Source organism: Podarcis raffonei, chromosome 4 (assembly GCF_027172205.1).
Source record: "Podarcis raffonei isolate rPodRaf1 chromosome 4, rPodRaf1.pri, whole genome shotgun sequence".
NCBI classification, from domain to species: Eukaryota; Metazoa; Chordata; class Lepidosauria; order Squamata; family Lacertidae; genus Podarcis; species Podarcis raffonei.
In genome coordinates, this window is record NC_070605.1 from 57,897,282 (window position 1) to 57,923,293 (window position 26,012).

General features: G+C 43.6%; 1 protein-coding gene across 1 annotated transcript in view; it reads right to left on the reverse strand.

Annotated features, from left to right (window-relative positions):
* HSF2BP (heat shock transcription factor 2 binding protein) overlaps window positions 1–26,012 on the reverse strand; it is a 95,885-nt gene that overhangs the window by 27,262 nt on the left and 42,611 nt on the right. The window contains exon 7 of the transcript XR_008330222.1: window positions 15,722–15,864. The gene's annotated coding sequence lies outside the window, so the exon portion shown is untranslated. The remainder of the gene's footprint in view (window positions 1–15,721; window positions 15,865–26,012) is intronic.

Genomic DNA, 26,012 nt, shown 5'->3' on the forward strand with positions numbered 1-26,012 from the left:
GTTGAGGGTTGTAAGGTTAAAACTGGGGCTGTACACTTGCCCTGCCCTCATCAGATTTAAGGCCCGATCCAGTGCTTCAGAAAGGTCCCAATCTGACTTGGATCTGGGCCCTGAAGCAATTTGAGGCTTTTTAAATTAGGGTTTTGAAAACAGAGTTTTTAAAATAAAATAAAAAGTAAAGGCCTTTCCACCAAGTAATACACATGTTATATGTTGAGTTTCTTGCATTTAGTTAAATTGCATGAGTCAGCACACCCGCAGTATAATAAATGAGCCTCACCCTGAGAAAACCACCTTTATGATCGTAGTATCTCTCCTGCCAGTGTGGTGTAACAGTTAAGAGTGTTGGTCTAGTACATGGGAGACCAGGGTTTGAATCGCCATGAAGCTCACGGTGTGATTTGGGGTCAGTCACTGTCTCTCAAACTAACCTACCTCAAAGGGTTGTTGTGGAGGAGGAGAACTGCATATATCACTTCAAGTATGAAAAGGTGGTCTATAAATGCAGTAAATAAATAAAATAAAATGTGTGCCCTTAAAAGATGCCCTTACGCTCCTTCGATCTGCTATCCTCATATACCTGCTCACCACACCCAGCCTCACCACTTGCTCCTTCTCCTGCTCTGCAAATCATTGTTTTGGGTTTCATTTTCATTTAGTCCACAAAGGATGGGGGCAGATTCCATGTGATCTCAATTACTTCTTCTCCCCTCTCCCTCCGTCTGCTACTTTCCAACTCTCTCTGCTTCCCACCCACCTACTTTTTGGAATCCTCAGATTACTCCATGTGGACCCAATCTGACTTGTCTAGGGCTGCTTCGACCAGCTCTGGCCAAATCCCAGATTGACCCAAATCGGCCCTATTCAATTCAGGATCCGGCTGGAGTTGGTTCACTGCCCTGGTTCAAATGTTTCTTAGAGGAAAGATGGAGTGCAAATGCAATCAACAAACATTAATTCTGTGCAACTCGGCCGAATCTGTGCTATAATCTGACACCTCGTCCAAAGGTGTGCATTCCAAATTATTGCCCAAATCCATGTAGAAAAGCCGGAGTTCCTTAGTGGACTATAGATCATCAGCCAGAGTATGGAAGCGATTCATAGACAACTGGAACAACTGGAAACAGACTGTCTAATCTGTGGGAATAATCAGACAGTATAAATTCAGGCCAGCATCAGGGAAGAGTTAAACACAGCAGTCTGGAAAACTCTGTCCAGATGACTTCCTGATAAAGTTTATACAAGGATAGCTTTGTAGCAGTGTGTGTACATGTGCGTGCGCACAAGGGTGCTTGTGTCTACGTGCCACATGCCCTGAATCAGGGTGGGACGGGGCTCCATATGGCTTGTCGCGAAAGAGCTGCCATCGATCATATCCCTCGTCTAGCAAATTCTGATGGACAAACCAAAGCGATGTCTTCCCCGCCCCTGCTGCTGCGCTCGGTTTACGCAGGCCGGCTCAGATGGGAGGAGCGCCCGGGAGAGCTTGAATCTCTTTAAACCAGAAGCAGGCAAGCGTCATGCCCACAGCAGTTGACCAGGGGAGGGTCAGATTGCATCAGGAGCCCACAGCCGCTTCTGTGTGTGATGCATTTCCCCACACGTCTTTCTCGGCTGTGGAATTTGTGTCAGACTGCTACAGCAATGTCAATTGCCTGGCCTGAAAATGTCAAGCAGCACAATTACAGCCTTCTATTTACTTTGGTCACATGGGTTCCTGATTTCTAGGAAAAAAAGATGCCAGAGCTGAAGTCTGTCTGGAAACAACACCCTCTGATCTGGAAGCTTTCCTGCCTGTTCCTTGATGTGTGTGTGAAGTGTTTCTTGCCGTTGCTCAGAATGGAATGAAACCTTGCCAGGAGGAAGTCTGCGCTTCCCAAACATTTGTTTGCCAAGTAAAGGTAATGGGGGAGAGTATATAACACCCCCCCACTCACCATTTATCCCCCACAGCTTCTCCTTTTAGGGCATTTTCCCGTCAGCTTATTTCCAGGCTTGAAGCTGATTGTGAGAGGGAGCCATGGGGAAAACAGGAAAGAACCGGCGGGCAGGAGAAGGGTTAAGCAATATCTCTCACTTTCCAATTCACCCCCATAAATCGACACAGGACTGAGAATCCAATGCATCATACCATGTAGTTCTGCCCTCCATTGTGAAATAAAAGGGCACTCTGCACCTGCTCAGAGGCAACACGATCAATTTCTACTTCATTTTCCATAGCTGAGCCCTGGCACTGAAAACAGGTGAAAGTCAACACAAATTAAGCTAGGCTTTCCAATATTTCCATTTGCCTGCCTTCCCTCTCCCATGTCCTGTTATTTTCTTTTCTGAAGTCTGTTGTTTTTAATGTGCTATGTTCATATTCCGGCTTCCGCCGAGGAGCTCAAGGCAACATGCATGGTTTCGCCCTCTATTTGTTCCTCTCAACCTCCCTGTGAGGTAGCTCAGGTTGAGAGAGAGCTATTGGCCCAAGGTCACCCAATGGCTGAGTGAGGATCTGAACCTGGATTCCCCCAATCCTAACTAATCTGACACTCTCCCCATGACATTATGATGGATTAAGGGCCAGGGTAAAGGTAAAGGGACCTCTGATCATTAGGTCCAGTCATGGCCGACTCTGGGGTTGCAGCGCTCATCTCGCTTTATTGGCCAAGGAAGCCGGCGTACAGCTTCCGGGTCATGTGGCCAGCATGACTAAGCCACTTCTGGCAAAGCCAGAGCAGTGCACAGAAACGCCGTTTACCTTCCCGCCGGAGCGGTACCTATTTATCTGCTTGCACTTTGACGTGCTTTCGAACTGCTAGGTTGGCAGGAGCAGGGACCGAGCAACGGGAGCTCACCCCATTGCGGGGATTCGAACCGCCGACCTTCTGATTGGCAAGTCCTAGGCTCTGTGGTTTAACCCACAGTGCCACCTGCGTCCCTAAGGGCCAGGGTACTTAGTCACAAAAAGTTGTAATCTGAGAAGCTAAACCTGACCCTGGTGCTACTTTTGCTGCACTGTCAGAAAAGGCCTCCTTGGCCTCTCCTTACTGTGGAAGGCACCTGTGCCATTCTGTCAGGTGGGCAAGGAGGAGGTGGAAGATGTTCACAACTACCTCTGAGCAGCTCCCCTGCATCTGCTTTGTGAAACAGTCAGCAACCACGGGTGACAGAACTCAGGCCATCGACCAATGGGTAGGTTCAGAAAGATCTGCATGCAGTGCAGTTAGTTATGCTCAAATCTGTCACTGTTGCTTTCTCTCTGTTTCACAAATTTTCCAGGCTTAAATTCAGTTCTCCACATTTCCATAGCAATTTGTGAATTTTGTTCAAGTCCTCATCAGCATTTTAGTGCAAATGTCTCCTGATATGCACAATTTGGTATGTAATTTTGCCTAATATACACATTTTTTTGCAAAGCAATTTCCCCATATATTTTCATAGAATTGTAGAGATGGAAAGAACCCCAAAGGTCATCTGGCCCAACCCTCTGCAATGCAGGAATTCTGCCCACAGCCGTCCCTGGGTGGGCTCACCAACCTTTTGCTTAACAGCCAGACACACTGACCCATTGCACTACCTGAGGAAATTGCCAATTTCGTTTGCTATTTTCACTATTATATGCACTTTTATTTTTATTTTTCACTAATACATGCATTTTTATTCAGACTTTGCCCCAGCATATGCATTTTTGGACACATTACATGGCTAGAGAACCGCAATGCAAAATTCGGAGAAGGGTGATTTCAAAGGATGGTTGTGTTACAGATCATGCATTGTGTGAACTAGGTAGGTTTGCTTTTAAATGCGATCTGAATGGGATTTCTCTCGCATCCCTAATTGCGGCCCACTACTGCATGTTTATATCTCTGGATTGTGGCCAGAAGTGACTTCCACGAACATTTCACTGTGCATTGTTCCTCATACGCTCCATTTGAGCTGAAGCTGTAGAGACCACAGCTGTTCACCTTGCTTGCACTAATTTTTGTTCAGCCTGTACCCACATCTGCCTACAATTAGCAGTCCCCCTTACCTGGATCCCAGCCTGAAGCCTGCCATATATGCACATCACGTTAGCTCCGATTCCCAACATGAATTGCAGCCTAATATAAATTTCCCTCTACTGACGTGCAGAGGGTCAAAACGTAGGCAGATTCTTTCTCTATTACTTCATAGAATTCAATCACTCTCAGCATAAACAAGGTATTTGAAAACGGTGTACAGTGAACCAGGAATACAGGCTGCATGAGCTCACTGAAATCAGTGTGGAATTCAACGGGCTTGCATGCTGACCCAAACGCTAAAAAACTGCTACATTGCCACAAGTTGCCAAGTAGGACCTGCTTGTCACCAGTCCACATCCTTGGTTCTAAATGTTGGTAGCACAGTTCGCATCTTATTACCCTCCAGGCCAGCCTTTCATTTTGTGTTGATGTAATGAAGACACAACAGTTAATGTGATATGATTACATTTAATTACTTTTCATTTGCTTTATTATCCACCCTTCACCCCAAGGTCCCAGGGCGGGTCACAACAATTTAAAATGCAACTCTGTGATCACAAGAATTTTGTGGGTCCTAAAAATGTACGTCTTATGTGCTAAAGGACAGGATAAATAGGTGTGCCTTCAGCCTACAACAAAATCTGACAATGTAAGGGATGGCACAAAGAATGCCCTCTGCTGGACCAGCACCCCAAGCTTCTGAAGGTGGTGGAACTACGAAGAGGGCTCCTACTGTTGATATTAACACCCAAGCAGCTCTGTATGGAGAAGATCTTTTAGACTTGGGGGCCATACATTTAAAGCACACGGCTTCCCTCAAAGACTCCTGGGAGTTGTAGCTTATGAAGGGTGCTGAGATTTGTTAGGAGACCTCTATTCCCCTCATAGCAGGGGGCCAACTCCTAGGGGCCCAGCTCTTTTGAGTCCTCCTAATAATTAGTGGGGGCTCCCCCCATCAATGCTAAAAAGAAGCAGGGGTGGAGGGGGCCAAGCACAGAGCCAAGCACAGTGCAGCTTCAGTGGCCGGCTCCTTCTTCTCCTCCTCCTGCCATGGAGGGGAAGGAAGGGGGAAGCAGCCCCCGGCTGGTGGCAGCGGTAGGAGGAGGAAGAGGAGACCGAGTGCCAGAAAGGAGGAGCCGCCAGCCATTGAAGCTGCGCTGCTGCCCCTTGCTCCTCCCAACATCTTGACATGGTGGTGCAACACTGCACATTGCATGTGTGACATCACACACGTGACATCAGACCCCACCCCATCTCCCTCGCAAGTTGGCACCTCTGCCTCACAGAGTTACAATTCCCAGAGTTCTTTGGGAAGAGGGATTGTCAAAGCAGTAGTAGAATGCACACGCATTAGAAATGTGTATGCATCATACTAAAAAAAAAGAGGAGGCAGAGGAAGGAACCTTGCAATGGGCTTGTGAAGTAGCTGGGATTGTGCAAATGCAAAAAGAGTGCCATCACCTCTCCCCCACCGCACACAGACAAAAGAAATCAGCAGAAGAAATTTGCCAAGTCTCTGTGGTCAAGGGGTACTTTTGCACAATGTCAGCATAGCTTAAAAAAAAAGGAGGACAAAAGAAACAACAAAGCAGAAATTGGCCAATAGTTAGGAAAGGAGGTTTATGCCCTGAGCTAGTCTTGGGTCTTCGGGATGTTCTTTTAGCACTTTAATGAGGTACTAACTTAACACACACACACAAAACAGGAAATTCCTCTGTTGCTAATCAGAGGCAAGGGGTGACAGGATGAGATGCAGACACAAGCAGCTCTTTAGGCAATTATCTGTGACCATTCAGAATGGGGAAAGCCAAACGGACAGTAACCTGGGCATCCCCTGAGAGATTTGTTTCAGTTTCACTGGCTTCCTGCAAGGAACATCTTTTGATTGTAAATGGAGGTGGTGTAAAACCAAGGCAGCAATTGGTCAAGGATGCTCTAGGGCAAAGAGAATGTATAAGCAACATGAAAGAGGTCTGGGGAAACAGGCAAGGCCGATTCAGTTTCTTAGAATGGTAGAGGGAACAGCAAAACAACAAGATGGGGCCTTCCCCCTGGGCCACACAGCAGAAGTGTCACTCACCCATGACTTGACTGCATGCAGTTTATTCTGGGAGTAGAGTCCACATGATCTTCAATAATAACCGAGCAAACTAACAGGGTACAGATGAAAAGAAACTTACCAGATAATCTCTCAGGGAGGAAAGTAGAGATGGGCAAGGAAATTACTTGCTGCTGCTGTTGTTTATTTACTGTGGGGTGTCTGAATGATGCAGCAAGCACTGCTGACTGCTGGCGGGGTGTCATTGCTAAGATGTTGAGCTTGAAGGTCCTGGGTTCAGATCTCACCACTGTAGGTGGCTCAGATAGGCAAGACACTCTCTCTTAGCCACAGCTATCTGCAGAATGGAAATAATAACACTAAGCTTCTTTGATTCCATGACCTACCTTGTAGGGTTGCTGTAAAGATTGCAGAAAAGTTGTCTGTGCATCATTTAGATTTGTCAAAAAGCAGTACCTAAATACAGTGGTACCTCAGGTTAAGAACTTAATTCGTTCTGGAGGTTTGTTCTTAACCTGAAACTGTTCTTAACCTGAGGTACCACTTTAGCTAATGGGGCCTCCCGCTGCCACCACTGTGCCGCCGCCGCACGATTTCTGTTCTCATCCTGAACCAAAGTTCTTAGCCCGAGGTACTATTTCTGGGTTAGCAGAGTCTGTAACCTGAAGCATCTGTAACCTGAGGTACCACTGTACTATTTTATTAATTTTAAGCCACCTTGGTTATTCTGTAAAATGGTGAGGTATACATTTTGGAAATAATTAAAATAAATAATCACTAATAAAACAAGTGTTTTCTGTTCTCCAGATATATATCTACTGCTCCTCCTAATAGTTCAAGGTAGTGTATGCTGTGCATTCTCACAACAACCCTGTGAGTTAGGATGGGCTAATAGACAACGACTGGTCCAAGGTCACCTTGTGAGGATCATGACTGAGTGGGAATTGAAGTCTGAAGATAATACCTGCAATGGATTCGACTGTCACTTCCAAAGAAACGTTTTTAAAGTGTGAGGAATCTGTGTGTGTGGAGGCTAAAGCAATACAGAATATGCAAGAGGTTTCTTTTATCTAATACTAACTATAGAAATGTGCCAATTGTGGCTGACGATACTGGGATGAAGGGGGTGTGTGAAATTGGTCCTTGCTGCAGTAATAATGTCGTCAGATAATTTCACAATGAGTTTCAAGCCGGATGTGTCTTACAGCTCTTGGCTCTTCCCATTCAATCCTTCTGTCAGTCGTAACTATCACATGCCAAGTTTTGGACCCTGCTGAGACACTTGGAATGGTTTATGGGATGCTGTTGATTCGGCAGATGACGTATGGTCCAGATGGTCCCCCTGTCATTTAAGGTGGCTGTTTCCATTTGTTGGCGTCATACAATTTTCAGCGGAAAGGTGATTCTTTCTCCCTACCAGATCCACCGCATATTCTTTCCCAGGCTTCACAGTCTTTAATATATAGCACGCAAGTGCTGGTGACAGAAAGGAAAACTCAGTGGGAGAGGAGGATATGCTTTGCATCCTGCACTCAGGCACAGGGGCAAGCAAGTTCCTTGGGGCAAACAGGCCGTAGTCAGACAGGGTGAGGTCGGGCAGCTGGCAGACAGGCAGAAAATCAAGATAGTTCAGATGGAGAATTGGCAGCTTTCCTCAGCAATAAACTGCCTAGGCCAAAGGAAGACAGCAGATTGTGCCCCATCCCGCCTGCTTTTTTATTATTTTGGCATTAAGGACAAAACTTTACAACTCACCAATGTGAATACAAAACATACATATTAAATTATGCCATCAATTATGCTGGCTTCCTATAGCTCTGCCCATTCCCAGCATAAATAAATTGGCTTTCCCAGCTGGATAAACGGGTCTTTGAAAGGTTTTGAATGTGATTAATAAATCAGTGACAATAAATAATTATTGTCATACGGAGGCCAAATGACATCACTTGGGAACAAATCATGTTTTTAAAAAAGTGCAGAGCAAACATTCCATCAGGATGGCACCATGTGTGGAGGGTAGGCTTAACCCTTCCCCCCTTAGCTGCAGTCCCAATGGAAATATTCCCACCACACATGGACACACCACTAACAACCTCAGGAGGAAAGCACCCATTGGCACCACAGCCTTGCTTCCTATGCTAAGGTTCCTGGGACTTGACTATGGTCGCTGTGAACAAAAAAGAGACAGTGAGGGAGACAGGTGAAGAAGAGCTTGCCCACACTTTCTAGGCACGGGTCCAGTACGTTTCTCGTTTGCCCTGCCACTTTCCCCGGGAAACCCCGTAGTTTACCGCTGAATAGGGTTTTCTGTGGATTGGAACTTCCTCCAATTCGGTGGGGTTTTCCTGGGGAAACAGCAGGCCAAACAAAAAACTTCTCAGACCCATGCTTAGGAAGAAGAGCAGAAGTAAACATGGGATAGGCCAAAGCCAAAGATGTCAGAGCCTGGCCTAGTTGAACTGTCCTCTCTCTTCTGCCCCCAGGGTAGCCTACCACCTACTACCTCATGGGGAGGATCCCAGGAGAGGGAGGGAGGCTGGTGAAGAAGATGTCAAGGACCTGCTCCTGTTCCAGCTAGACCGTTCCCTCCTGTCCTTGGAGCCATCTGCCACTTACTGTCCTGTGAGGAAATGCCGTGATGACTTTATACAACAATATTGTTCATTGCTTATTTCTAAATACAGTGGTACCTCGGGTTACATACGCTTCAAGTTACATACTCTGCTAACCCAGAAATAGTGCTTCAGGTTAAGAACTTTGGTTCAGGATGAGAACAGAAATCGTGCTCCGGCGGCACGGCAGCAACAGGAGGCCCCATTAGCTAAAGTGGTGCTTCAGGTTGAGAACAGTTTCAGGTTAAGTATGGACCTCCGGAACGAATTAAGTACTTAACCCAAGGTACCACTGTAATGTATTTCAATGACAACCTGTAAACTGGCTTAGAATTGTGAATGTCCAGAAATGTAGGACCGTGATAGGAATAAAAATAAATGAAGACAAAGGTGAAGAAATAGATTTGCATGGTTGTTGTTGTTTTTTCTTCCCCAAATGGCTGTATACAGAGAGTAAAAAGGACCTTCAGATCAAGGAGTTTGTCCTCACAAAGAGAGCTAACTGATAACAGAAGCTAAACTCTATATTCACTTGCATCTTACTCGTTTCAAACTACGACAGGTGTTTTTCCTCCAGTAGAGTTTAAAACACATTTTCCTTCCCCTCTGCTACTTTTCTCCTCCAAATCCCAACATCCTAAAACTGCTTTTTGTTTCAGCACCAAAGACATATTTTTCAGGCTTTTTAGTCAATTTTAGCTGTTTTATTAGTTTTAATTTCATTAATTAATAATTTAATAATAAAATTAGCCCAGTTTTTAGAGTTTTACAGTTAACATGTTCTTCCTGATGACAGATTTAATGTTCATTGCTGTTGTTGTTTTGGACGATGAATTTTTCCCCCATATAGCTTTGTTTAATGGAGGGGTAGGTTATTGATGTTCTTATGTAATTGTATTTATGGATTTTTAATTGTATCTCCTAATTTGTACGTTGTAAATTGCCTACAGCCTTTAGCATAGAGCCCGGTCACTGGCATAGGTGGTACACAAATGTAATAAGCAGCAACACAAACAAACAAAGCAAACAACTTCAATTCTGTCCTATATGCATTTCTGCATAATGTGCAATTAGTCCCTGAGCTGATGGCTGGCAAGTAAGCTGATTTTTATGTAAGTAAGGACTGATCCACAGGAGCTATGCAATTATTATTATTATTATTATTATTATTATTATTATTATTATTTTATTATTATTATTATTATTGCTGCTGCTGCTGTTGCTGCTTTTTGAGGGGGTGTCAAAGAAGCATGCAATTAAATACTGTATATTTAAAATAACAATAAAGCACAATTTGATGCCATATTTTTAAAAAAGACAAATTTAGCAATTGCATCAGGGATAGTAAACCTATAGCACTCTAGATGTTGCCCAGCTCCTGTCAGCCCCAGGCAGCATAGCCAAGGATCGTGGATGATGGGAGTTGTAGTCCCACCACATCTGGAGGGCAGCAGGTTGTCCATCACTTCATTGCATTAACAACCTCCAGGTTAGTATCAAACCTGCAAAGCATACAAAGAGCCCACTTCACTGGGTGCTAATGGGGGGAAGGGAGTTGTCTTGCAGCTTTTACAAAAGGTAGAGAGGAAGGCCCATCATCACCTTGTTCCATCATTTTGGGGCTACTGTAGTAGAGGGCCCACCCACATCCTCGCGAAGCAAGGGCTTACGGAGCAGGACCTAAGCTTCTGCATACAGATGAACTAAGGCCAAAGAGGTGGCCTCTATGGCTTGTGAGTCCTAGGCCAAGAATGACTTGAAGGCAGAAGTGGAGAACCTATGACTCTGGACTTCACCCCTAGCTATTGGCCATGCTAGCTGGAGCTAATGGACTCCTGCAGCAACTGAACAGCCACAGGCTGCCTATCTCTGCTTTAAAGGTAAGTTTATTTCCACAAGTGTCTGCCTATGTACGAAGACACTCAACAGAGGCCCTTCTTCATGTGTGCTTGCCAACAGAGGTACAGTGGCTGGCTACTGGAGAAAGGGCTTTTCTCTCTGCTGGTTGCTTTGTGTTTGCTGTATTTCTGCTCTTTTCAGGTTTCAGATGGCCTGGAAACCTGTTAAGGGTATAAATCCCTAAAACTGGCCTCTGAATACCTCTTGCTAGGAATCACAAGTGGGAAGAGCAGTGCTGGGTTCAGGCCCTGTTTGAGGGCTTCCATTGGCATCTAGTTGGCCACTGTGAGAGCAGAATGCTTGGCTAAATAGGCCTTTGGCTCCTTCCAGCTGAGCTCTTCTTAGATCTTACTTATGTTTCTTACATTAAATGTGGCCTGGAGCTACACTGGAATCCAATACAATTGCAACTGAATATGAAGATCAAACCTTTCCATTCTTAAGGAAATCAGCCCTGAGTGCTCACTGGAAGGACAGATCATGAAGCTGAGGCTCCAATACTTTGGCCACCTCATGAGAAGAGAAGACTCCTTGGAAAAGACCCTGATGTTAGGAAAGATTGAGGGCACAAGGAGAAGGGGACGACAGAGGATGACATGGTTGGACAGTGTTGTCGAAGCTAAGACCATGAGTTTGACCAAACTGCGGGAGGCAGTGGAAGACAGGAGTGCCTGGCGTGCTCTGGTCCATGGGGTCACGAAGAGTCGGACACAACTAAACAACAATAATGTTGATTCCTCCCAATATTGATCAGGAGATGAACAGAATAATTTTGCAACAGCTGAAATGCATTAATCATCTTCAAGGGCAGTCCCATGCAGAGGGTATTACAGTAAATCCCGATAGTTCACTTTCAGTTAGAAATGCATTATGTAGTAGCAGTCTGCTTCACATGTTCAAGGGCTAAACTATTTTGCACAAAACAGGTTTTGTCCCAGAGTCCTGGTGAGCTCTGAGCTAAAGCCAACTCAGATGTGCCATTTCTGATACAGCACAGTCCTCTTGCACAGGTACCACCTCAGAATCCACATGGGACCTGCTTGTTTGAAAGCCCTGTATGTATATGTTCATTTGTGTACACTCTGTTATGGATAACTAATGTCATGGGCAGTAAGGGATCAGAGCAAGAGGCAGGTTTTTTGTTTTTTTCTTATTGCTCAAGTAAATATTTGCACAGTAGAAAATTCAGTGGTCATTAAGGATATATTACCAGCAGTAGTGCCTAAGTGCTCTCATACAGATTATTGCAGCTGGTAATGATCAAAGTGTTTGGATGAGTAAACATTCACAGCCTATAGTAAAATGCCATTATTACAACCACTGTCAAACACAGGTAGCGGGTATGAGGATATAAAGCTGAAATTACAGAGGCCTTTGATCAGAGGACTCAAAAAAGAGCCTCAGGGGCATTCTCTCCATCAGAAATGATATGAACGGTGTCAGTTTCCAACTGGGGATCCTGGGACTGGATGTCCCAGTCGCATCTCTGATTGGAAAAGGCACTCTACCAATGCCTGGAAGGTGTGCAGGGCCTTCTATTGCCAAGCTTTTTTGCAAATATTCAAACTGACTCTTTGCAGGAAGCTCAAGTCTTTGTGAGCATTTGCTCTGAATGTTTTCAAAAGCCCAATCCCTTCAGGGGCAAGGGACAAGACTCTCATAATCCTTAGCTGAGCATGCATAGAGGCCAGAGCCACTTCTAGGATACTTAGGGGGTAGGGGTTGGGTTAGTAACCAAGGTACTGCTGTTTGTGATTAATATGGCTAGTATGGTCGTGTCTGCTGAGATCTGTAGTTGAGACTACTCATCTTTCATTAACAATTATGGCAAGCACATCTTGTGCCAGTCAGCAGGTTCTCATAAGAACTGGCCACAAACAGTTTTGCAATTAAGGCAGGATTGGAGAAAGAATACCCCAGCATAGATCTCTCCTCCAGTTCTTGGTACTGGTAGCTAGGATTTCTTTTAATCACAACTGAGAGATCAAGGGCATTAATTCTGCCTAAATAGCAGACTGTATTTCCTCCAGGCTGTTCTGAGGAACTAATTACATAGACTCCCAATTTGAGGAAATATAAAACAGTCTGCAAATTATTGTAATGTTGATTTGTTGGCAGCCCAAAACATGGCATATGGCTCTTCAGTATGGCACCACGCTGAACAAGCTGACTAGTGGAGCTCCTTACGCAAGGCAATGTCGTAAGTAACAGTCAGATGCTGCTTATAGAAATATATTTTGGGTCCGTTCCCTCCTAGCTTACATAAGAAACAAGGGGTATAAAGACTTTCCTCAAAACAAGGGGCGATGTCTGAAGAGAATTCAATACGCTGTTGTTAGATATATCCATCGTTTTCCAGGGTGGAGTTTCAAGGGAAACCAGTTCACAGGTGGGAAGCGGAAGACATCTGTGCAAGGTGCCAACTCATTGCTGCTGGCTTTGGTGTCACTGTTCCACCATCACACTCCTCACAAGAACAGTTTCTCATATGTATATATATCTTAAGGCACCATTTGAATTTTTAATCACACAAGAAGTAGCCAACACTATGCCCTCTAGCTGTTGGACTCCCAAGTCCCTCCAGCCCCAGAGGGCATGGCCAATGTTTGGGAATGATGGGAGTTGGTGTTGAGCGGTATCTGGAGGGCACCGTAGAATGGGATGAAGGCAGCGGCACCAATCCAGGTTTCATTGAGGAGGGCTAAGAGGTTTGAGGGCAAAATATTGACAGCAAAGCTGAAGTGCTTGCTCTTGGATTGGCAAAATAACAACAAAAACATTTGTATTATAATAGAAGGTAACAACAACAACAACAACAACAACAACAGAATATTATTAAAAAATACAATATAGAGTAATTAAAACCAACAAAAGACCAAAGAAAACTTTGCTTGCAACAGAGATAACACCAACTATTTACAGCTCAGAATAAAACCAGCTCAAAATTGGTTGACAACAGAATTTAAAAGCCTGAGTGAACAAATAGTTCCCCCTCTAATGTCAAAAAGGCTCCTGGGAAGGTCCCCTGTGAGCCTCCTTGAGGATGGTATTCCACAACCAAGGGCTACCACCAAAAAAGGCCCTATTTGGGTAGCAACAAATCTCATTTCACTTAGCATGAGCACCTGGTCCAGATCCTCCAAAGAAGATATTGAGGTTTTGCTATGCTTACGCAGGAGGTGGTAATCTCTCAGTTAACCTGTTCCCAAGTCATGTAGAGCTTTAGAGCTTTACATCTGCATTATAAACTGGGTCCAGAGTGGATTGGGAGCCAGTGCAGCTGTTAAAGCAGAGGTAACTTTCATGATAACTGAAGTTATTGTAGGTGACCCTGAGAAATAATCCTACGTGTTGTCCTGTCCTGATCACAGGTTGTGATGGATGCGTGAGAGTTGCAAGGACACTCAGTAGCAGCTAGGTACCACAGGATCTTGGATAGCCCACTTGCTCTGACAAGGTATGTAGCTCAGGGCTCATCCACACTTCTGCTTGGCCTGCCACTTCATCCCATGGAAAACTTGCTGTTCTCTGAGGATCCCAGTTCAGGGGGCTCTTGACTGATGGACTCCAGCAACTCCACGACTTGCACCACTGGCCTTCATTATCCAGCTGGTTCTTCCTCCTGTGTGAAGAGTCCCAGCTGCTGCTCAGGATCATGTCATCTGGGCAAATGTCCCTTCCCTTCCCTGAGAATGGCACCCAGGGCTGAAGATGGAGTAGTCAGCCATCCATTCCACACTGGTGCCCAAAGGCCCGTTAACATACACAGATATCTGGGTTTAAATAGTGGCTCTTACATAAAGCCATTCACATGATTTTCCTGCAGGCAGGCAGCCATGCTCGTCATCCCATCCCAGTGGTCATAAACAAAAGAGACTACAGTACTCCAGTGGACATAAAGAAAGGTATGACAGGATGCTAAGATGAAGACTCAACCATCTCTTTCCTTAAAAGTCATACAGTGGTCCTTGGTAACAATTCGGTGTGAGACAATGAACAGACCTTCGGCATTCATGTATGATTTGAAAGAGCCTCGGGTGCAAGTAAGCTCCGCTATACTTAACCATTGTCATTCTGCTTCAAGCAACAGAGCAGCCTTCCCCAAGTTGGTGCCCTCCACATGTTTCAAACTAAAGCTTCCATCAGCCACAGCCAGCATGGCTGTTAGCAAAAGCAAAATTATACCCAAGTTCCCAAACAAACTCAGCTGAAGTGACCTGCTCTATAGCTATCTGAAGATGCAGCTTGTTTGCCAGTGTCCTTTGCTAGACACACCCCATGGGCCAGTTATGGCAGCTACTTCAGGGGGGGCTGTCAAGAGATAATAGTATAAAGTCTGCTTTGCTTTAGAGGGCAACATCCCAGTGTCCTCATCTGCTCCTCCTTGATGTCTGTTGGTTGGCAGGTGGAAGCTCTTATATTGTGACAGGAGCAGGGCTTCCTCATCTTCTGTTTGGCCCTCTGATAACTGGCAATAGTCGTTTCCGGGCTGAGCGTTCTCATCACACATTCAAGGCCAGCCAGGGGCATAGCAGGATTACATAACTCTTCTCGGAGAATCTTAAATTCCAGGAAAGAGGAAACAATGCATGACTGACTCTGCCTCTCTCTGTGCTAAAGGTGACTGAGTGCACAGTGTCCAGGGAAGGATAATCTGCTCTTGCCACCTGCACTCCTATGCCCTTCACAGTACAAGGGTTGATGTTGACTCTGAACTGTGCTGTTTGTGCAGCCCTACCAGCTGGACACCCGAGTGCTATGTTGCCTAAACGGCAACTAGGGGTAAGTGTAAAAGCAATAGATATAAACATGCTGTTGAGCAAAGGAGTAAGTCAGATGGCAGCTGCAACTGCTTGCAAGCTCATACCCTCATGTCACCCATACATATTTTTCGCAAGATGAGGGCTGCCCAATAGCAAATGGGGGCCTGTGTGCCCACGAAAGGGAGAGGCAACATGATACTAAAGGCAATGTCGCTTCTTGCTATTCTGCCAGCTTCTACTGGCAGAGACCACAGAGAGGAAGCACCCATCTGGAATCAAATTTATCATCCGCAAACACTTGGAGGCCTGGCGCTAGCTGGCAAAAAAAGAAACCCAGACCACAGTCTGAATGGGACCAGCTACAGAAAAGCACCCTGAGGATATGAAAGCAAGCAGGCCTACCTGGGAGCAGGTGAAGAACAAAATCCATCTGGGCCCCAAATATTCAGGAGGTTTTCAGTTGCTAATTGGGCTAGTAGCAACAATATATTTAACCAGTGATCCCATCTGTCCAGATCTGGTCAAAGGCAGCTCTCCACAATGCTCTGTGATAGGAAAAAGTGATATAAATGTGAGAGCAGTATCCCGCCATCTTGGATACATTTTTGTGCTGCCTGGTTTAAACCTCCTTATAGTTTGGAAAAACTCACATTTTTGTTGCATTAGATGATGTTGTCTCTTTTAAATACCTTTCCGTCTATGGAGGTGAAAGGCTCCACTCTGGCAATTAACTTGGAAAAGGAGAGCCCAGATTTATCATGATTTTTATGAGGCCTGTCCGCCTTGAACCATTTGGCATGAGAGAGATATCTCTTCTTGATCTGGGCAATAGTTATGCCTCTCTGTTTTGATAAGAAAGTTGAAGTCCAGACTACAATTAAAGAAAGAACTAGGATCTTGATATAAGACATAAATAGAGGGCTGTTTTTTGTTTTGTTTTGATGGAGGGGTAATAATACAGAGGGTGATTAGAGAGAAACAATCAGAAGTCAGAAAAAGTCTGAACTGACATCAGCTGCCAAGAGAGTTTTTATATATGAGTGTGCAGATAAAGAGAGTGAGAAGGAGTTGGGCTATGTACACATAAGTCTGGCTCCAGCACACTCCCACTGGTAGTGTTTGAAGCCAATTACATATGAGGGAGGCCATAGTCCATATGTATCCTGTAGTTTCTCAGTGCTATCATTGTAATTAGCAGTTTCATAAATTTCATGTCCGAGTTAGACTCAGAGATACACAGTTTCGCTGAAGGCATAACTTTCATCATGGGCTTTCAGAAAGCTGTTCATTGGCTTGCTTGAGAGATGCACTGATAAGATACACTGATTTAACTATCTCCCAAGTCTTCTTATTGTGCCTGATTAACTCATTAGAATTCAAAGCTGTCACATTATTCCTGGTCATACAGAGATTCCTCTAGCTGCATTAAGCAGTTAAAATTGCAAATCTTGCACCTGTAGGCAAAACCATGAAACCATTGCCAGCAAAACATCACCTTGAGATTGGAAGGGGTTAACAAAATCCTGTTATAAAACAGTAAATTCTAAATGTGCATTTAAAGGCATATGACTCAGAATTTTTTTTAACAAAAGAGGAAGATTGTTTCAGCTTGAGTTGGACACATTTCTGTTTATATCTCTAAGCTTCCTTCAGAATTAAAGAAATTGTGATCCTCCACACACAAAAAACTGTCATTCCAGAAAACTGCAGCTGATGATAAATGTTTCCATCACTGGTGAGTTACAGAATCAAAAAATTAATAACAGAAGCAAGGATGTCCTTTCCAACCCCTGCATATGATCTGAATTTTCTTTCCAGTCCCATCTGTCATTACTTCACTCCCACCTTGGGGGTATTCTTGTCCCTGGAAGAGAGTCCAGTGCTATACCTAATCCTTATCTCTCCCCCCCCCCAAAAAAAATCTATTATAAAGTTCAAATCAAATCTGAAAAAATATAATCTGAAGCATTTCTATTTTTAATATATTTTATTATTAACACTTAAAAAGGACAACAGCACTATTAAATCATAGCACAAAAACACTAAAACATACTAAAGGGGGGGGGAGAATGAAAACAGTCACCGGAATGACTCTGTGGAAAACCAAGGTAAGTACAAAGCAGAGAAGGAAGCATAAGGCAATAAATAAAAAGGAGGAACATGGTCTTCCTAAGCAGGGTCAGGTGAAGAAGGCATGATGTGGACCAGTCAATGTCATAGGTATTGCCAAATAAAGTCATATTTCACTGAGATGAGTGGTTTCATATGTTGTTTGTTCATGTTGCGCCACAAAAGCCCTCCAAATGGCAGCGAAGCCCACTGGCTTAGCAATTCCCTTCAAAACCTTAAGATGATGGGTTAATTTTTGGGAGACAGCTAATAACTAAGCTTCCTTATACCAGCAGTTCACATTAATAACAGAAACACCCTTCCCTCCCTGTGTTATGACCAGTTGGTTGCAACTAAAAGAAAAATTACCAGATGTTTTAAAGGGAGGTCAACATTAATTCCTGATAAAATAGAGAGAAGACACAATTTGGGATCTAGGACCAGTGAATGGTCAATAACGATTCCAATTTCCTTAGGCATTTGTGGCCAGAAAGTGGCTACATGGGGCAAACCCACCACAGGTGCCTATATGTGCCAATAGCACCACATCCCCTCCAAAAGTCCAAATATTTGTATTCTGAATATGTGCTAGTCGTGCAGGTGTATAGTACCCTCTATCAACTGTTTTGAGGGAATTCCTTTGAATATAGGCTGGTGCAGAGGAAAATGTACCAGATTTTATCCTGAACAATTCCATCCAGGATCTCACCCAACTCTGCTTCCCACGCCAAGGGTAAATTAGAAAAGGAGGGGAACTGCAAAACTAGTAACAATGAGTAAAAATGAGACACTAGCAATTTCATATAATTATTAGAATGGGGGGGAATAGCCCAGCTTCCATGGAAGTAGAGGTCGGGTTGCTGGGCATTCTCTGCTGGATTAGGTATAAAGTGTAGCAACTGGAGTATTTCTATTTGACCCTTAGATCAGGGTAATAGAATTATGTATAAAGAGGTTTTCACTTGTAGATGTGAACTACAGAGAGCACCAAAGTCTGCTGCATATGCGCAAGGAAGAGGAAATATGTTCACCACCAGTGAATGATGTTGCAGGCACTATTTGGTAGGTACCACAATGGCCATAAATGCATCTCAAATTTCGGGAGTTAGTGTCAGCATTTTCCAGGTATCACCCAAGGTGTTATAGGAGTTTATACAAAATGAGTTTTACCAGAGGCTAAAGTGGGGCAAAGAAGATGAGTGCCAAGCAATTATACATCTGCACGTGTTTGAAAAATCACGACTCCCCACTGTAGAGTACAATGACCTCATACAAGCTGTATAATTGACTTTCTTCTAGCTTATGAGTTGACTACCTTAAAAAACAGGCATGTTGATCTTTGGAAGCCGGCTCCCACACAATGATGCATCTCCATTATAGGTATGCAGAGCAAATACATACAAGGTTTATAATATTTGAATAATGTTATCAAACATGATACAATATCTGGCTGGTTGGTCTCTTTAATTATCCACTGCAAAGTTTCAGAGGTTCTAATGGATGGTAAATATTTGCTTTCTTTAAAAAAATGTTACAGCGAAGCTTCTGAAGTGTTGTGCCTCCACACACCCTCTTTCTTGCATATATATATTCTTCAGCATTACCTGGTGCACAGGAAATTGTGCAATGCATTCCCTCTGGCCATTGCAGGAGCTTAATGGCTATGAGTTCCAGCCACTTTCTTTGCCCTGACGTTGCTTTATTGTTTGGAACGTCCCAAAAAAACATGGATCCAGGTCTCTTGCAGTGAACAACTAGTGGAGCAGACACAGTTGAGGCTTAATTTGTGCCAGGACTCAGCTGGGCTCGTCCCTGCCATCTTTTCAATGACAGAATGCAGTCTTTGAAACGTCAGATCCATGAGACTTACTTCTGAGTAAACACAGTCAAGGCTGGGCTGTGTGCCACCTGGCTAGATGAGCTTCCAGGAGAGAGGCTTAAAAGCCTTTTCGTGTGTCATATGCCGTCTGTGCTGCAGTTTGTTGTGACGTTTTTCTCTGGAAGGCTCCTTGCTGGTGTTTCTCCACCCGCCAGTTCCCATTTCTTTCCAGCCACTCGTCAATGGGTCTGCTAAGCCCATCATCATTCTTCCTCACTACTGTGTTCTTTAACTGTTGGCTTCCTGCCAACCTCCTTTTAAAGCTTTTCGCCTGCTTTTTTCCTCATTTCCCTTTACACCCCAACTTCCTTCCTGTCTTCCGCAACAGCTTGTCTGCTGTTTAAATTTTCTACTCCGTCCTTCCCTCACTCCCATCTCTGTGGTTTCTGTTGTATTTCTTCCTGTGCCTAGAAAGGTCTCATCCTCCACTTTATCCTCTCTAACCTTTAAGCCCCTGCCTCAACATTCACTTTCCTAACTCACCACAGATCGTCTCAGTGTACCTTCACCCAGAGCCACCCCAGTCATCAGGAGAACTGAGACAAAGGTGCAGGGGGTGGCCAGTCGATGTCCCCTTGGTTCTCCTCTTGCTTTCCTCACTTCTGTCCTGGGCTTGCAAATGCAGCAAGAACCTTAAGCTTAAGTAAAGTTTAAGTTTAAGTGTAAGTAAAATGTCAAATTTACTCCCAAAATGCCTTTCTCTAATGAAGGAGCCCTCTTGGCTCTTTCTCAGACCAGTTTCTCCAATCCCAAATTCAGTTCCCCATTTTCCCACAGCAGTTTGCAACTTTTTCTTTTTTTAAAAAAAACACCTCATAAAAATTCACCAGCACTTTAATGTGGACTTCTACGTGGGTGGCGCTGTGGGTTAAACCACAGAGTCTAGGGCTTGCCGATCAGAAGGTCGGCGGTTCGAATCCCCGCGACGGGGTGAGCTCCCGTTGCTCGGTCCCTGCTCCTGCCAACCTAGCAGTTCAAAAGCACGTCAAAGTGCAAGTAGATAAATAGGTACTGCTCCAGCGGGAAGGTAAACGGCATTTCCGTGTGCTGCTCTGGTTCACCAGAAGTGGCTTAGTCATGCTGGCCACATGATCCAGAAGCTGTACGCCAGCTCCCTCGGCCAATAAAGCGAGATGAGCGCCGCAACCCCAGAGTCATCCGCGACTGGACCTAATGGTCAGAGGTCCCTTTACCTTTACCTTTGCTAAATATACACAATTTTGTAAATAAAATTTCCCCTAATGTAAAGCATTTGTCTCTGTTTTCACTAAGACATGCATTTCTATGTGTACTTTACACATTTTTGTACCCATTACTTGGCTGGAGAAATTGCAGAAATTCAGAGAAGTGCAAATTTCACATGATATCCTTGTCCCAGTTCATGTACTCGTTTGGAAAGTGTGAATTAGTTAGGTTTGCCTTTAAATGTGAAGTAAATCAAATTAGGAAGACATAGAGCAGCTCTGAAACAAATCAGGCTGCTTCCAAATACTAAAAATTCAAATAAAAATAAAATCTTATGTCTGTTGCATACCCTTAGAAGAATGAAATGAAATGTATTGTTATGAAATCCATTAAAATATTATGGCATTGGCTTTTTAATCAGTCCCAGGCAGTTTAAAGGTGAGTTAATCTGGAGTCATTCCAATGCAGAGCAAAGGGAGAAATTACATAAATTTGCAAAAGATGCCAAGGTTACCATCTGGTTTGAATAACTGCATTGTGGCCAGGCACTTCTGCCTTGCAGAATTTCTTCACAAAAGTATTTTGTTTTGGTTTTTTAAAGCGCACACTCTATTACGTAATTCTAATTTTAAGGGGAAAGGACACTGGGCAAACTGGAAACTAGGAAATCCTGCTGAACATTTTTCAAAAACATGGTAAAAAACACCTTTTTCCACTGCAAATTTAACTAAATTACTGTATTTTCATTAGTCTTTTCAAAGCATTGCCACAGGAATAATCCAAAGGAACCTAGACACTGCCAACTGAATTTTAAATAGCACTATTGGTGATGTTGATATATACCTGCTTTGCGATGTAGATGTGTCCATTTTGCAATACTCACCTATCTTCTAAAGTAAGCGTTATTTTAATCTAAAGTTCTTCTCCAGAACAGATCATAATCTAAGTCAGTGTGCCTGCTTGTCAGTAAGCCAGGTAAATGAGAAATTGGCTGAACACAATACAAGGATTCACAGGAGGACTCATGATGCTACAGAATTGGAATAATCAAAGTTATGTTATGACTTTAAGCATGTTGTCATTGTTCTTGTTTTCCCCCTCTCCTTTAAAATAGCTGCCAGGAGTCCCTAATCCAGATAAGAACCCTGCAGGTGCTCTTTTCCTGAACAGAAGGATTCCAGTGTGGAGAGTGACACTTGTGGATGTGAGCAGTCTAGTTATCTTAAACCAGCACAGGTCACACAATCTCTGGATTCTCTTGAACAATTGAGCAGTATGCAGAGGGCTTCATGCAGAGCACCTTAAGGTAAAGGTAAAGGGACCCCTGACCATCAGGTCCAGTCGTGACCGACTCTGGGGTTGCGGCACTCATCTTGCTTTACTGGCCAAGGAAGCCGGTGTACAGCTTCCGGGTCATGTGGCCAGCATGACTAAGCCGCTTCTGGCGAACCAGAGCAGCGCACAGAAACGCCGTTTACCTTCCTGCCAGAGCGGTACCTATTTATCTACTTGCACTTTGACGTGCTTTCAAACTGCTAGGTTGGCAGGAGCAGGGACCGAGCAACGGGAGCTCACCCTGTCGCAGGGATTTAAACCGCCGACCTTCTGATCGGCAAGTCCTAGGCTCTGTGGTTTAACCCACAGCGCCACCCGCGTCCCACGCAGAGCACCTTAGGGTTTTATTTAAAAGAACAACAACAAAAGAGTCTAGCTTTTCCATTTTTTGACAGAACTGGATACAATTTTCAGTTGTGGTCACACCTTCTAATGAATCCTGCCAAATTTTAGAATGATAATTTCAGTCGTTGGGTGAACACGGCAGGAATCATAGGATGATGGATGGTAGGAAAAGAATATGGATTGTCAGCTTTGTTTTAGAGTTCCTATAAATGATGAGAGGGCACAATAAGCAAACTTTAAAGGTTCTTTCACTTTGTTTTATATATTTTTGTTTCTTTTGTTTAATATTTCCTTTTAGCATATAGGTTAGGTATGCGTGAAGCTAATCCATGTTTCCAAAAATGGCAGAAAATAAAGTTTCTGTCTGGTCTTCAGCTCTCTATACAGGTGCATGTAGAATTGCCATCATATACAATCCCAAGGGGGGGGGGACAGCCCTCTCCTCTGCTTTTCTCCCTTCTTATACATTTTCCGTTTAATAAGGAGAGACCTTTGATCTATCAGTGAATATTGCAAATGGCAATCTTAACATAAACAAGATTTTTTTTTAAAAAAAGGTATTTATTAGAAGTTTAAAGATTACAAAAAAGAAGAGAAGAAAACAACAAAAAATTTAACAAAACATACAATACATAAAAAATACATAAAAAAAATAAAAAAATACAACTATAACAATAAAAAACACACATCCAATAATTCCATATCTTTATCTTTCATTTACTTGTTTCATTGACCTCCTCACACCTCCCTTTTTGTATTCTAGTTTAGTTATTTGTTTCAGCAAATTCTTTCCATCTTTCTCAATTTTTATTGGGTAATTTATCTTAGCAGTCTAACTTATTAATTAACTCAGCAAATCCTTTCCATCTTTCACTATATTCTGTCATTCAGTTTATCTTAATTTATTTTAACCTTATCTTACCATAAAATACCTTAAAGCTTAAAATTTAGTACTTATTTATACATAACTCCTTATATCATTTCTACTAAAGCCAAATAGTTTCATTCCAACATTTTTCATAATACTCGTTAATTTTACACTAATTCCCAAAATAAAAATTTTTTTAAAAACTTTCTTCCAATCTTCCTCCAACGTCTCTTCTTCCTGGTCTCGGGTTGTATCAGTCCTTACTGTCCATTCCATCTAGTCCATCAACCTGGTAATCTTATGTCCGAGGCTCTTAAGTCTTTTCCATGTCCCTTCTGCAGATCTTCTTCTTGTTTATACCTGCACTTTACCTTGTCTTTTGTTGATCTCTTTCTTAATTTCTTTCCTTTCTCATTGAAGAGTAGGTCTCGGGGAAACTCCAACCCAAAGATATCTCCATCTCCCCTCAGCAGATCGGCCCATTCCCCACAGTCCCATTCCCCACAGTCAGTAGTGTAGTCCAGAAAGTATTTAAAAGCATGTTTCAAAGTCCCTCCAAAATTAAGAGCCCCCACGACTCCAGACCCCCCCTGGCCCGCTCCAGATTCAATCTTCAAGGACAGCGGCTTATGCTCCTGCAGGGCCTCGGGTCTCTCCATTTGTGTTACTTGAGGTTCAACAGCAACCTCCTCCATTGTCTTCTGCATTTGCACTTGCCCTGTCAAAACAGGTTCCTGGGTTGGTTCCTGAATGGTTTCTATATAAGTATTCGCTGTTTGTCCAAAGTTTTTGACTGCAACAGTCATCAAATCCATCTTCTCATGCATCTGCTCCAACAAAGCACTTGTCTTACAGAAAGCAAGCACCAAAACTTCTTCTAAACACATTTTTATTCAAGGTCAGAGTCTGGTCCCACAATCCTAATCTCCACAGCTGTGAAATCCCCAGATTGACTCCAGCAACAATTTAATAAGCTCCGGCTAGAGGAGACAATTTCTATTTGTATCCATCTTTTGAAAGCAGGTCCAACAAAAGAAAATTACTTTCATTTTTCAACTTTTTTGTTTCTTTTAAATGCAAATGGCAACATTGGAATCAATTTGTTTCTCTTCTTCAGCTATCTGCCAATAGACATTCCGTTCACAGTCAATGAACTTCCACAAAAATTTCTGTCTCTGACACCCCGTTCCCAGGTTTGAGACGGTGGAAATTTATCTTTCTTTACTCTCTCTCTGCAGGCTTGAACAATCAAAATTCCCCCTCTTTTCTCCTGCTTCCAAGAGGGGTTTTGGTGGTTAAAACTGAAGGAAATTTAGACCTTTATATACAACTTTCCAGGCTTTAGCTTGCACAATTTTTGCTTTAGTCTATTTACAAAAGCGGAAGGCGGACTTCCTGTTTAGACCTTCCCGCTTCGATACCAAATTAAAATGTTTCTTAATCCAATTTTCCGTTCTACTCACGGGTACTTGTTTAGAGTCCAATTGTCCACAGGAAAAAGTCAGCGCTCTGCGGCAACGGCTGTGCAGCTTCACTCCGTAAAAATAGCGGTCGATTCAAAACACCGCGCCGCTCACCCCACGTCGCTTCGGATCCCCAAAAAAGGGGTTCCCTGCGAGTAGGGGAGGCGCTCCTGGTGTCAGCCGAATCCCACGTTCCCAGGCTTCCTCCGTCTGGGATTTTTGAGGGGTCTCCGCCTTCGCCGCGGCGGCAAGACCCGATTTTCGTGGAGCGGGTTCCTCTCAGTCAGAGGAACTCCGCCATTGCTGATGGCGCTAACCCGGAAGTCCTTAACATAAACAAGATAAAGGCAAAGAAACTCAAACTCTCTCACACAAACATTAAAGTTGCCATAGGTGTGATAATTCTGGCTAAGAACATCACAGGATTAATGGTGGAGCAGATTTAACTTTATGCTTGTTGACTCTGCCATGAAAATCTACACAAACAGGAACCGAGCTGATGTCATCTGATCTGCCTCATGGTCAGTGTCTGGGAATCAGTGTGTGGGCAGTGGGGAGCTGTGACTTCCTAGGCTGAAAAGTGAGAAAGGGAACAGTTTCTCTGCTTCAATTTACTGTACCCCCCCCCAAAAAAAAGCAAGTGAAAATGAAAAATGGGGCATTGGATTATGTGACTGTTGCCCACTCTTTTGCTTATCTCTCTGCCCCATCCCCCGGCCTCCCCAATTCAGCCCCACTTCCGAAGGTTATCGGAGGCACTCCTTGTCCTAACTAGAACCTCGGTGTCACTTTGTTTTTAAATTGTGGGTCTGTTTGCCATCCTGGATTCCATCGAGAGAAAGGGTGAGATATAAATGCAAGGCAAATTTGGAATAGCCCAGTTGGTTAGAGCATGGCACTCATAATGCCAAGGTTGCACATTCAGTCCCCCTATTGGACAACTGCATATTCCTGCATTGCAGGCAGTTGAACCAGATAATCCTCAGGGTCCCTTCCAACTCTACAATCCTACAATTCTATGATTATGTTGCTAAATAAATAAAAATAAATAAAACTATGGGAGCAGTAGGTAAAGCCAGTCAGATAGAAATATGCTATTAAAAAAGGAGTGTGATTAATTTTCTACCTTTGGACATAACTTACCCAGCAGTGCCCAGTTTGTGTTGTCCTCCCACAGCTTCAATTGTGAAATCAGCCATTTCTTCTAGGACTGCTTGAACTCATAAAGAAGTGAAGATATGCTCACATAAATCCAAGGCAAAGGCACACACTTGCCTAGAACAATTTAACACAGAATTTTGGAATCTGTACTAGGTAGTTCTGTATGTACTTTCACTGCAGGAATTTGCTCAAGGAAGTGCTATCTGATGCTCCTATGTTGCAAATTCCAGGATGTTTAAAGAACCAACATATAAAATCTGGTGGATCACAAAGCAGCATAGTCATAAACCCCACTCGCTGGGTCATCACCTTGTCGTGGTGAGTGGGCTTGCATGTTCCTATGACCGT